This window comes from Oncorhynchus masou, chromosome 12 (genome assembly GCF_036934945.1).
Source record: "Oncorhynchus masou masou isolate Uvic2021 chromosome 12, UVic_Omas_1.1, whole genome shotgun sequence".
Classification (NCBI taxonomy): Eukaryota; Metazoa; Chordata; class Actinopteri; order Salmoniformes; family Salmonidae; genus Oncorhynchus; species Oncorhynchus masou.
Window position 1 is genome coordinate 50,028,576 of NC_088223.1, and position 11,267 is coordinate 50,039,842.

The following is an 11,267-nucleotide window of genomic DNA, read 5'->3' on the forward strand; positions in this document are numbered from 1 at the left end:
CATAGATGATTACTCATGTAAGTAACTTATCTTCGACGTTCCCCTTTAAGGCAAACAAGAAGTCATGTCCAGTAAATTGACAGACAAGGCTAGTGTAAACAAGTCAGAGTAAACAAAGAATGTAATTTCCCAAAACTCATCCAATGAGTAATGATTGAATAACGATTTGCATTTATGGAGTGCTTTTTTTCTTCTCAGTTGCAGAGTAAGACCCCAATCCCCACCAATAGGCCCACCAGTACGTGACTAGCCGACAGATACAGTATGCACTTTAACCTCATAGTCATTGTACCACTTCAAATCCAAAGTGCTGGAGTCCAGCCCCAAACAACAAAACATGTGTTACTGTCTCAATACTTTCGGAGCCCACTATTTATCAGATGTTTCTTTGTTTTGGAGCATGGTCACTTTTTGAAGTGTTTTTGTCACAGGCCAGTTCACTCTGTGAACCATCTCCATCTTGATGAATTGGTATCAACATATACAGTACCTACCAGTAAGATGCCAGTAAATAAGGAGAGATTGCTAGGTATAAAATTATATTTTCAATAATGCAGAATAAGACAAAACAATTTCATGGGAAATGACATGCTATAAATAGACACAGATTCTTGGGCCTTTCCTTCTTTCTCTTGAAAACTGTAGCCTATCTGCCATGTAGGCCTCCTCTGAGATGTGTAATGTTGTTTAATGCTTTACCTGGAACACCACACGGCAGTCCCCACTGGGAAAAAATAAAGCTATGCTATACTATTTTATTCTATTCTATCACAACATTACGAGCAGAAGTGGAAAAAGTGTTCAATTGTCATAATTGAGTAAAAGTAAAGATACCTTAATATAAAAAGACTCAAGTAAAAGTGAAATTAACCCAGTAAAATACTACTTGAGTAAAAGTCTAAAAGTATCAGATTTTGAATGCACTTAAGTACAGTGGTGGGAAAAGTACTCAATTATCATACTTGAGTAAAAGTACAAAGTAAAAGTAAATGCTACACATCAAATTCCTTATATTTAGCAAACCAGGCGGCACAATTTCCTTTTTTATTACTTTTTTTGACAGCCAGGGGCACGCTCCAACATTCAGACATGATTTACAAAGGAAGCATTTATCTTTAGTGAGTCCAACAGATCAGAGGCAGTAAGGATGACCAGGTATGTTCTCTTGATAAGTGTGCGAATTGGACCTTTTTCCTTTAAGCATTCAAATTGTAACGAGTACTTTTGGGTGTCAGGGAAAACGTATAGAGTAAAAAGTAACACATTTTCTTTAGGAATGTAGTGAAGTAAAAGTAGTCAAAAATATAAATAGAAATGTAAAGTACAGATACTCCCAAAAATGACTTAAGCAGTACTTTAAAGTATTTTTAATTAAGTACTTTACACCACTGATTACGAGGGCGTGGGACTATAAGGTTCTATCAAAAATGTTGTTATTGACATAGTTCTGTTCAATGCTCTCTACCTGTATAGTACTCTAAATACCCCAATTCATGTTGTTAAGTTCAACAGAATCAGTAGAAAGGCCTCTTTAGTGTCCTAAGTATTCATAATTGCAACCTTAATTTCCTACCATCTGTAAGCTGTTAGTGTCTTAACGACCATTCCACGGTGCATGTTCATTAATTGTTTATGGTTCATTGAACAAGCATGGGAAACAGTGTTTAAACCCTTTACATTGAGGATCTGTGAAGTTATTTGGATTTTTACGAATTATCTTTGAAAGACAGGGTCCTAAAAAAGGGAAGTTACTTTTTTTGCTGAGTTCACGCTTGGTGAATTCTGCTTCACAATGATAGGAAGAGCCGACATCGAAGGATCCTATAAATAATGGGGCCAATGTGAGACTCTGGGATGAGAATAAAAAAATGGTTTGAAACAAAAATAATGTTGATGCCGTTCCACATGTGTACTGAGAGGAATATATGCAAATTGGCCCATAACTCCACCTATAAAGCAACATAGGCCTAGGACCAGTGTTCTCTTTTTTTTCAGCACTGATCAAATTTCAGGTCGGCTGAGGGCAAACTTGAACTTTGTGAAACTTCTGTGCAACTTCCAGCATGTGTTTACTGTGAACAAAGACTGTACGCGCTTTAAGTTACCGTTTTAACAGTGGCCATGTAAGCTACTGTGGCTATTTGATCATAATGTAGGCCTACCTTCAAAAACAATGGAGAAAATGCATCCCATAACATTTTAACATGGAAATAGCTGTTATATAATTCAGCCTAAAGTAGCAGCCAATGTGTGGTCTTCAATGTAGGCCTACATTCCATGAGACTTGAAAATAAAACATGCAGTGCTTGACATTAACCCGTTTATCCACCTGTCCTTCAGACAAGGAGGTGACTGAAAATGTTGTGTTGTTTGATGCAAGAAATCACTTTACAAAATAAAATGCATTATTATTCCCATATCATTATTACAAAGAATCAGACCAATTATGCTACCTTCTGCCTATTGGCTACTTATTCAAGCCTGTCTCTAAATACAACACTGCCCCTTTAAGACAAAACAAAATATCTTTACCAGACTTGCTTTTCAAATACAGTGGGGCAAAAGATTATTTAGTCAGCCACCAATTGTGCAGTTCTCCCACTTAAAAAGATGAGAGAGGCCCCATTCATTCTTTCCTTTACACGGATCAGTCGTCCTGGTCCCTTTGCAGAAAAACAGCCCCAAAGCATGATGTTTCCACCCCCATGCTTCACAGTAGGTCTGGGTTCTTTGGATGCAACTCAGCATTCTTTGTCCTCCAAACACGATGAGTTGAGTTTTTACCGAAAAGTTATATTTTGGTTTCATCTGACCATATGACATTCTCCCAATCTTCTTCTGGATCATCCAAATGCTCTCAAGCAAACTTCAGACGGGCCTGGACATGTACTGGCTTAAGCAGGTGGACACGTCTGGCACTGCAGGATTTGAGTCCCTGGCGGTATAGTGTGTTACTGATGGTAGGCTTTGTTACTTTGGTTCCAGCTCCCTGCAGGTCATTTACTAGGTCCCCCCGTGTGGTTCTGGGATTTTTGCTCACCATTCCTGTGATCATTTTGACCCCACGGGTGAGATCTTGCGTGGAGCCCCAGATCGAGGGAAATTATCAGTGGTCTTGTATATGTCTTCCATTTCATAATAATTGCTCCCACAGTTGATTTCTTCAAACCAAGCTGCTTACCTATTGCAGATTCAGTCTTCCCAGCCTGGTGCAGGTCTACAATTTTGTTTCTGGTGTCCTTTGACAGCTCTTTGTTCTTGGCCATAGTGGAGTTTGGTGTGTGACTGTTTGAGGTTGTGGACAGGTGTCTTTTATACTGATAACAAGTTCAAACAGGTGCCATTAATACAGGTAACGAGTGGAGGACAGAGGAGCCTCTTAAAGAAGAAGTGAGAGCCAGAAATCTTGCTTGTTTGTAGGTGACCAAATACTTATTTTCCACCATAATTTGCAAATAAATTCATAAAAAAATCCTACAATCAGTCGGACACTGTTGCTTATACAACTCTTTTAGCTAGACGGCTAATACTACAGAACTGGAAGATGGCAACTCCCCCATCTTATAAATATTGGGTGAGAGACAGCTCTCTGAAACTAGAATAAATTCAATTCATGTGGGAACCCCAAACTGTTTAATGAGGCTTGGGCTCCATTCCGGTCTTACTTTATAACAGTCCATCCTCTGATGGCATTCCAATTAAAACTAAAATAAGTCTGTATTTGACCCCCCTGTGACTTAAGGGTTGGAGGAGCAACTCTCTGTGTTTTTGCTTGGGGGGCATTAAGGTCCATGTACTTATTGATTGTGACCCGCGGATGCCTTGTTCATCTTGCCCGGGCAGAGACTGAAGTGTGAGCTTGTTTTTCCCAGTTATTTTTACATTTTGTTCACGCCTTCATGAATAATCATTCTATTTTTTTTTATTTTAAAGCATTGTAAACTTTATTTTTGGTCCAGTGGATGGTCGGTCTGTGGCCATGACTGTCTGTGAGTGGTTGCATTTCTCCACCCTTATACCTTGACTGTTTATAGGAACAATGGTGAGGTGTTTGCTCTGTCCTTGTACTATAGATTACCCTTTAACCTTTGTAGCCTTCTGCCGGGTGTATTTAACTTGTCTAAAGTATGGTATCTTTAAAGCCAATTTTTTTTTTGTATTTATTTATTCTTTTATTTTTTCTAGTTGAGTATATTATTTATATTGCTTTGTGTTGTCTTGTGTATGTGTGTAAAACTTAATAAACAGAGTTTAAAAAAAAATGGGGATTTTGTTTTCTCATAATGTCTGTCTTAGTTGAAGTGTACCTATGATGAAAATTACAGGCCTCTCTCATCTTTTTAAGTGGGAAAACTTGCACAATTGGTGGCTGACTAAATACTTTTTGCACCCACTGTATGTCTAGAAATGTACACATTTTAGCAGGAAACTCCCCTATCACTCCCCTATTGCTGGCTACAAATTATCTATAACTGGGCTAATAACTCCCTAACTAGCAAAGGATATGAACAAACTATGTTCTTGCCTATTAGTTGAACTGTACTGTATTGTATTTTTCCCCTGCAATTCTCTGAATAAAAATGCAAATTTCAAGGTGACGCAACACTTGGATATACTGCGTTTGTCTAAATGTATAGTGTCTAGAGCCATGGCATCATTATGATGGTAATAAGAGGTGGATGAATTTGGGTGGGACTGTGTAGGACCTCACTGAAGGCCCAAGCCCCAGGCCCACGGCACGCCACTGAGTTGATAACGTTGATAGTGTTAACAGGGAAAACTCTTGATGTAAGAAGGTGAGTGTAGCTGGTGCATGAAGTCAGGCGAAGGAGAGCAAAATGAGTGAGCAACGTACTTTACTCAAAATAAAGGCACAAGGTAAACAAATACACTTGACCAAATACAAACGGTAAATATTACGCACAGGTGAAAACAGCACCCTGTTTTCGTGAGAGGGACCGTCCTCCCGTCCCCCTTGACGCATGGCTCCAGCAGTGCGCCTGCACCAGCCTCGGGCCTCGGGGACGACCCGGAGGGTGAGGCGCAGGGCGATCCGGACGGAGACGGTGGAACTCCCGCAGCATCGATGGGTCTAACACGTCCTCCACCGGCACCCAGCATCTCTCCTCCGGACCGTACCCCTCCCACTCCACGAGGTACTGAAGGCCCCTCGCCCGATGCCTAGAATCCAGTATGGATCGAACTGCATACGCCGGGGCCTCCTCGATGTCTAAAGGGGGTGGAGGAACCTCCCGCACCTCAGACTCCTGGAGTGGACCAGTCACCACCGGCCTGAGGAGAGACACATGGAATGAGGGGTTATAATTTGATAATCGGGGGGGGAAGCTGTAACCTGCAACATACCTTGTTCAGTCTCCTCAGGACTTTGAATGGCCCCACAAACTGCGGGGCCAGCATCCGGCAGGGCAGGCGGAGGGGCAGGTTTCGGATCGAGAGCCAGACCCGGGTCCCCCGGTGCGAACACCGGGGCCTCACTGCGGTTTTCTGGCGCCTCACGGCCCGCTGAAGGTGCACATGAGCTATCTCCTCATGGTCCTGGCAATAGGACCGCAGAAACCTACCCACATCCTGGTTCATTTTCCCCACCTGCCCATTACTCTCGGGGTGAAAACCCGAGGTAAGGCTGACCGAGACACCCCAGACGTTCCATGAACACCCTCCAGACCCTTGACGTGAACTGGGGACCTTGATCAGACACTATGTCCTCAGGCATCCCGTAGTGCCGGAAGACTTGTGTAAACAGGGCCTATGCCGTCTGTAGGGCCATAGGGAGACCGGGCGAAGGGAGGAGACGACAGGACTTAGGAAACCGATCCACAACGACCAGGATCGTGGTGTTAACCTGTGATGGAGGAAGATCCGTTAGGAAATCCACCGACAGGTGCGACCACGGCCATTGTAAGGGTTGTACCGGGTAAGGGTTGTAATTTCCCTCTGGGCAAGTGCCTAGGGGCTTTGCACTGGGCGCACACTGAGCAGGAGGAGACATAAACCCTCATGTCCTTAGCCAAAGTGGACCACCAGTACGTCCCACTAAGACACTGTCCGATCGATGCCCGGATGACCAGAGGTGGGTGACGTGTGGGCCCAATAGATCAATCAGTTGCGGACAGCAGACTGTACAGTAGCCCATCTGGTCAGTGGAGGGGAGTGGGCTCTGTATGTAATGCCCGCTTGATGTCTGCGTCCAGCTCCCACACAACCGGTGGCACCATTCAAGAGGCAGGGAGTATGGGAGAGTGATCCATGGGCCGCTCCTCTGTGTCATACATCCAGGACAGTGTGTCTGCCTTCTTGTTCTGGGAACCTGGTCTGTAGGATAGGGTGAAAACAAAACGGGTAAAAGAAAACATGGCCCACCTTGCCTGGCGAGGATTCAGTCTTCTCGCTGCCCGGATGTACTCCAGATTGCGGTGGTCAGTCCAGATGAGAAAAGGGTGTTTAGACCCCTCGAGCCAATGTCTCCACGCCTTCAAGGCCTTGACGACAGCCAACAACTCCCGTTCCCCCACGTCATAGTTTCGCACCACCGGGCTGAGCTTCTTCGAAAAGGAGGCACATGGGCGGAGCTTTGGTGGCATGCCTGCCACCAGGGAGCGCTAGCGGAGAGAGAGCACGGCTCCTATCCCAGCCTCGGCATGATGCGTCCACCTCCACTATGAACGCCAAAGAGGGGTCCGGATGAGCCAGCACAGGAGCCAAGGTAAACAGAGCCGGACGGAAACCTAAACATATCCTTGAGCACTTAGCTGAGCAAAAGCCCTGTCCGACCTCCATCCTTCTTCACAAAAAAATAAACTTGAGGAGGCTGACCAGACATATGTTTCCATAGCCTCCGTCTCCTCCTGTGACAGAGGATACACGTGACTCCTGGGAAGTGCTGCGTCTTCAAGGAGATTTATCGCACAAACAAATTGGCATATTCAGAGGGGAGCAAGGGTCTGGACTTTCACCGGTCCCCCCATCAGCAGTGAGGTAATGGGAGCCAGGAGAATCAATAAGGAAAACAAATTGACCAAAGCCCCGAATAAACCTCCGTTAATAGTTGGCAAAACCCTAGAAACGGCTGCACAAATGTATTTTTCTTTTACCGTGGTGCTGGAGCCTAAAACCCCAAACGGCCAATTACGCACGGCTGAAATGCGGTCACTGGCTGTCCATCTCTACCCCTGAAGTGGAAATGCTGGGCACCCAGGTGGAGGAAGGAGACGGACTGTTTGGAGAAAACAGACATTTCTCAGCCTTGACGTAAACAGGTCATGCTCCAACAGTGGCCCCATCCGAGGACAGCACCCTGCCACCAGGGACACATGCTCGCTGAGACAAAGTGTAGCCCACAAAGTCCCTGGGCGCCAACCCAGACAGGATGACCACATCAGTGAATCAACCCACTCAGGTGACGCACCCCTTCCAGGGACGGCATGAGAGAGCCCCAGTAAGCCAGTGACTCAGCCCCTGTAATAGGGTTAGAGGCAGAGAATCCCAGTGGAGAGAGGGGAACCGGCCAGGCAGAGACAGCAAGGGCGGTTTGTTGTTCCAGAGCCTTTCTGTTCACCTTCCCACTCCTGGGCCAGACTACACTCAATCATATGACCCACTGAAGAGATGAGTCTTCAGTAAAGACTTAAAGGTTGAGACCGAGTTTGCGTCGCTGACATGGGTAGGCAGACCGTTCCATAAAAATGGAGCTCTATAGGAGAAAGCCCTGCCTCCAGCTGTTTGCTTAGAAATTCTAGGGACAATTAGGAGGCCTGCGTCTTGTGACCGTAGCGTACGTGTAGGTATGTACGGCAGGACCAAATCAGAGAGATAGGTAGGAGCAAGCCCATGTAACGCTTTGTAGGTTAGCAGTAAAACCTTGAAATCAGCCCTTGCTTTGACAGGAAGCTAATGTAGGGAGGCTAACACTGGAGTAATATGATCAATTTTTTTGGTTCTAGTCAGGATTCTAGCAGCCGTATTTAGCACTAACTGAAGTTTATTTGGTGCTTTATCTGGGTAGCCGGAAAGTAGAGCATTACAGTAGTCGAACCTAGAAGTGACAAAAGCATGGATTAATTTTTCTGCATCATTTTTGGACAGAAAGTTTCTGATTTTTGCAATGTTACGCAGATGCAAAAAAGCTGTCCTTGAAATGGTCTTGATATGTTCTTCAAAAGAGAGATCAGGGTCCAGAGTAACGCCGAGGTCCTTCACAGTTTTATTTGAGACGACTGTACAACCATTAAGATTAATTGTCAGATTCAACAGAAGATCTCTTTGTTTCTTGAGACCTGGAACAAGCATCTCTGTTTTGTCCGAGTTTAAAAGTAGAAAGTTTGCAGCCATCCACTTCCTTATGTCTGAAACACATGCTTCTAGCAAGGGCAATTTTGGGGCTTCACCATGTTTCATTGAAATGTACAGCTGTGTGTCATCCGCATAGCAGTGAAAGTTAACATTATGTTTTCGAATAAGATCCCCAAGATTTAAAATATATTGTGAAAACAATAGTTGTCCTAAAACGGAACCTTGAGGAACACCGAAATTTACAGTTGATTTGTCAGAGGACAAACCATTCACAGAGACAAACTGATATCTTTCCGACAGATAAGATCTAAACCAGGCCAGAACTTGTCCGTGTAGACCAATTTGGGTTTCCAATCTCTCCAAAAGAATGTGGTGATCGATGGTATCAAAAGCAGCACTAAGGTCTAGGAGCACGAGGACAGATGCAGAGCCTCGGTCCGATGCCATTAAAATGTCATTTACCACCTTCACAAGTGCCGTCTCAGTGCTATGATGGGGTCTAAAACCAGACTGAAGCATTTTGTATACATTGTTTGTCTTCAGGAAGGCAGTGAGTTGCTGCGCAACAGCCTTTTCTAAAATTTTTGAGAGGAATGGAAGATTCGATATAGGCCGATAGTTTTTTATATTTTCTGGGTCAAGGTTTGGCTTTTTCAAGAGATGCTTTATTACTGCCACTTTTAGTGAGTTTGGTACACATCCGTTGGATAGAGAGCCGTTTATTATGTTCAACATAGGAGGGCCAAGCACAGGAAGCAGCTCTTTCAGTAGTTTAGTTGGAATAGGGTCCAGTATGCAGCTTGAAGGTTTAGAGGCCATGATTATTTTCATAATTGTGTCAAGAGATATAGTACTAAAACACTTGAGCATCTCTCTTGATCCTTGGTCCTGGCAGAGTTGTGCAGACTCAGGACAACTGAGCTTTGAAGGAATACACAGATTTAAAGAGGAGTCTGTAATTTGCTTTCTAATAATCATAATTCTTTCCTCAAAGAAGTTCATGAATTTATCACTGCTAAAGTGAAAGTCATCCTCTCTTGGGGAATGCTGCTTTTTAGTTAGTTTTGCGACAGTATCAAAAATGAATTTCTGATTGTTCTTATTTTCCTCAATTAAGTTAGAAAAATAGGATGATCGAGCAGCAGTAAGGGCTCTTCGGTACTGCACGGTACTGTCTTTCCAAGCTAGTCGGAAGACTTCCAGTTTGGTGTGGCGCCATTTCCGTTCCAATTTTCTGGAAGCTTGCTTCAGAGCTCGGGTATTTTCTGTGTACCAGGGAGCTAGTTTTTTATGAGAAATGTTTTTAGTTTTTAGGGGTGCAACTGCATCTAGGGTATTGCGCAAGGTTAAATTGAGTTCCTCAGTTAGGTTGTTAACTGATTTTTGTCCACTGGCGTCATTGGGTAGACAGAGGGAATCTGGAAGGACATCAAAGAATCTTTGTGTTGTCTGTGAATTTATAGCACGACTTTGGATGTTCCTTGGTTGGGGTTTGAGCAGATTATTTGTTGCAATTGCAAACGTAATAAAATGGTGGTCCGATAGTCCAGGATTATGAGGAAAAACATTAAGATCCACAACATTTATTCCATGGGACAAAACTAGGTCCAGCGTATGACTGTGACAGTGAGTGGGTCCAGAGGATGTTGGACAAAACCCACTGAGTCGATGATGGCTCCGAAAGCCTTTTGGAGTGGGTCTGTGGACTTTTCCATGTGAATATTAAAGTCACCAAAGATTAGAATATTATCTGCTATGAGTACAAGGTCCGATAGGAATTCAGGGAACTCAGTGAGGAACGCTGTATATGGCCCAGGAGGCCTGTAAACTGTAGCTATAAAAAGTGATTGAGTAGGCTGCATAGATTTCATGACTAGAAGCTCAAAAGACGAAAACGTCATTTTTTTTTTTTGTAAATTGAAATTTTCTATCGTAAATGTTAGCAACAGCTCCGCCTTTGCGGGATGCACGGGGGATATGGTCACTAGTGTAGCCAGGAGGTGAGGCCTCATTTAACACAGTAAATTCATCAGGCTTAAGCCATGTTTCAGTCAGGCCAATCACATCAAGATTATGATCAGTGATTAGTTAATTGACTATAGTTGCCTTTGAAGTAAGGGATCTAACATTAAGTAGCCCTATTTTGAGATGTGAGGTATCATGATCTCTTTCAATAATGACAGGAATGGAGGTGGTCTTTATCCTAGTGAGATTGCTAAGGCGAACACCGCCATGTTTAGTTTTGCCCAACCTAGGTCGAGGCACAGACACGGTCTCAATGGTGATAGCTGAGCTGACTACACTGACTGTGCTAGTGGCAGACTCCACTATGCTGGCAGGCTGGCTAACAGCTTGCTGCCTGGCCTGCACCCTATTTCATTGTGGAGCTAGAGGAGTTAGAGCCCTGTCTATGTTGGTAGATAAGATGAGAGCACCCCTCCAGCTTGGATGGAGTCCGTCAATACTCAGCAGGTCAGGCTTGGTCCTGTTTGTGGGTGAGTCCCAGAAAGAGGGCCAATTATCTACAAATTCTAACTTTTGGGAGGGGCAGAAAACAGTTTTCAACCATCGATTGAGTTGTGAGACTGCTGTAGAGCTCATCACTCCCCCTAACTGGGAGGGGGCCAGAGACAATTACTCGATGCCGACACATCTTTCTAGCTGATTTACACGCAGAAGCTATGTTGCGCTTGGGGATCTCTGACTGTTTCATGCTAACATCGTTGGTGCCGACGTGGATAACAATATCTCTATACTCTCTACACTCGCCAGTTTTAGCTTTAGCCAGCACCATCTTCAGATTAGCTTTAACGTCGGTAGCCCTGCCCCCCGGTAAACAGTGTATGATCGCTGGATGATTCGTTTTAAGTCTAATACTGCGGGTAATGGAGTCGCCAATGACTAGAGTTTTCAATTTGTCAGAGCTAATGGTGGGAAGCTTCGGCGTCTCAGACCCC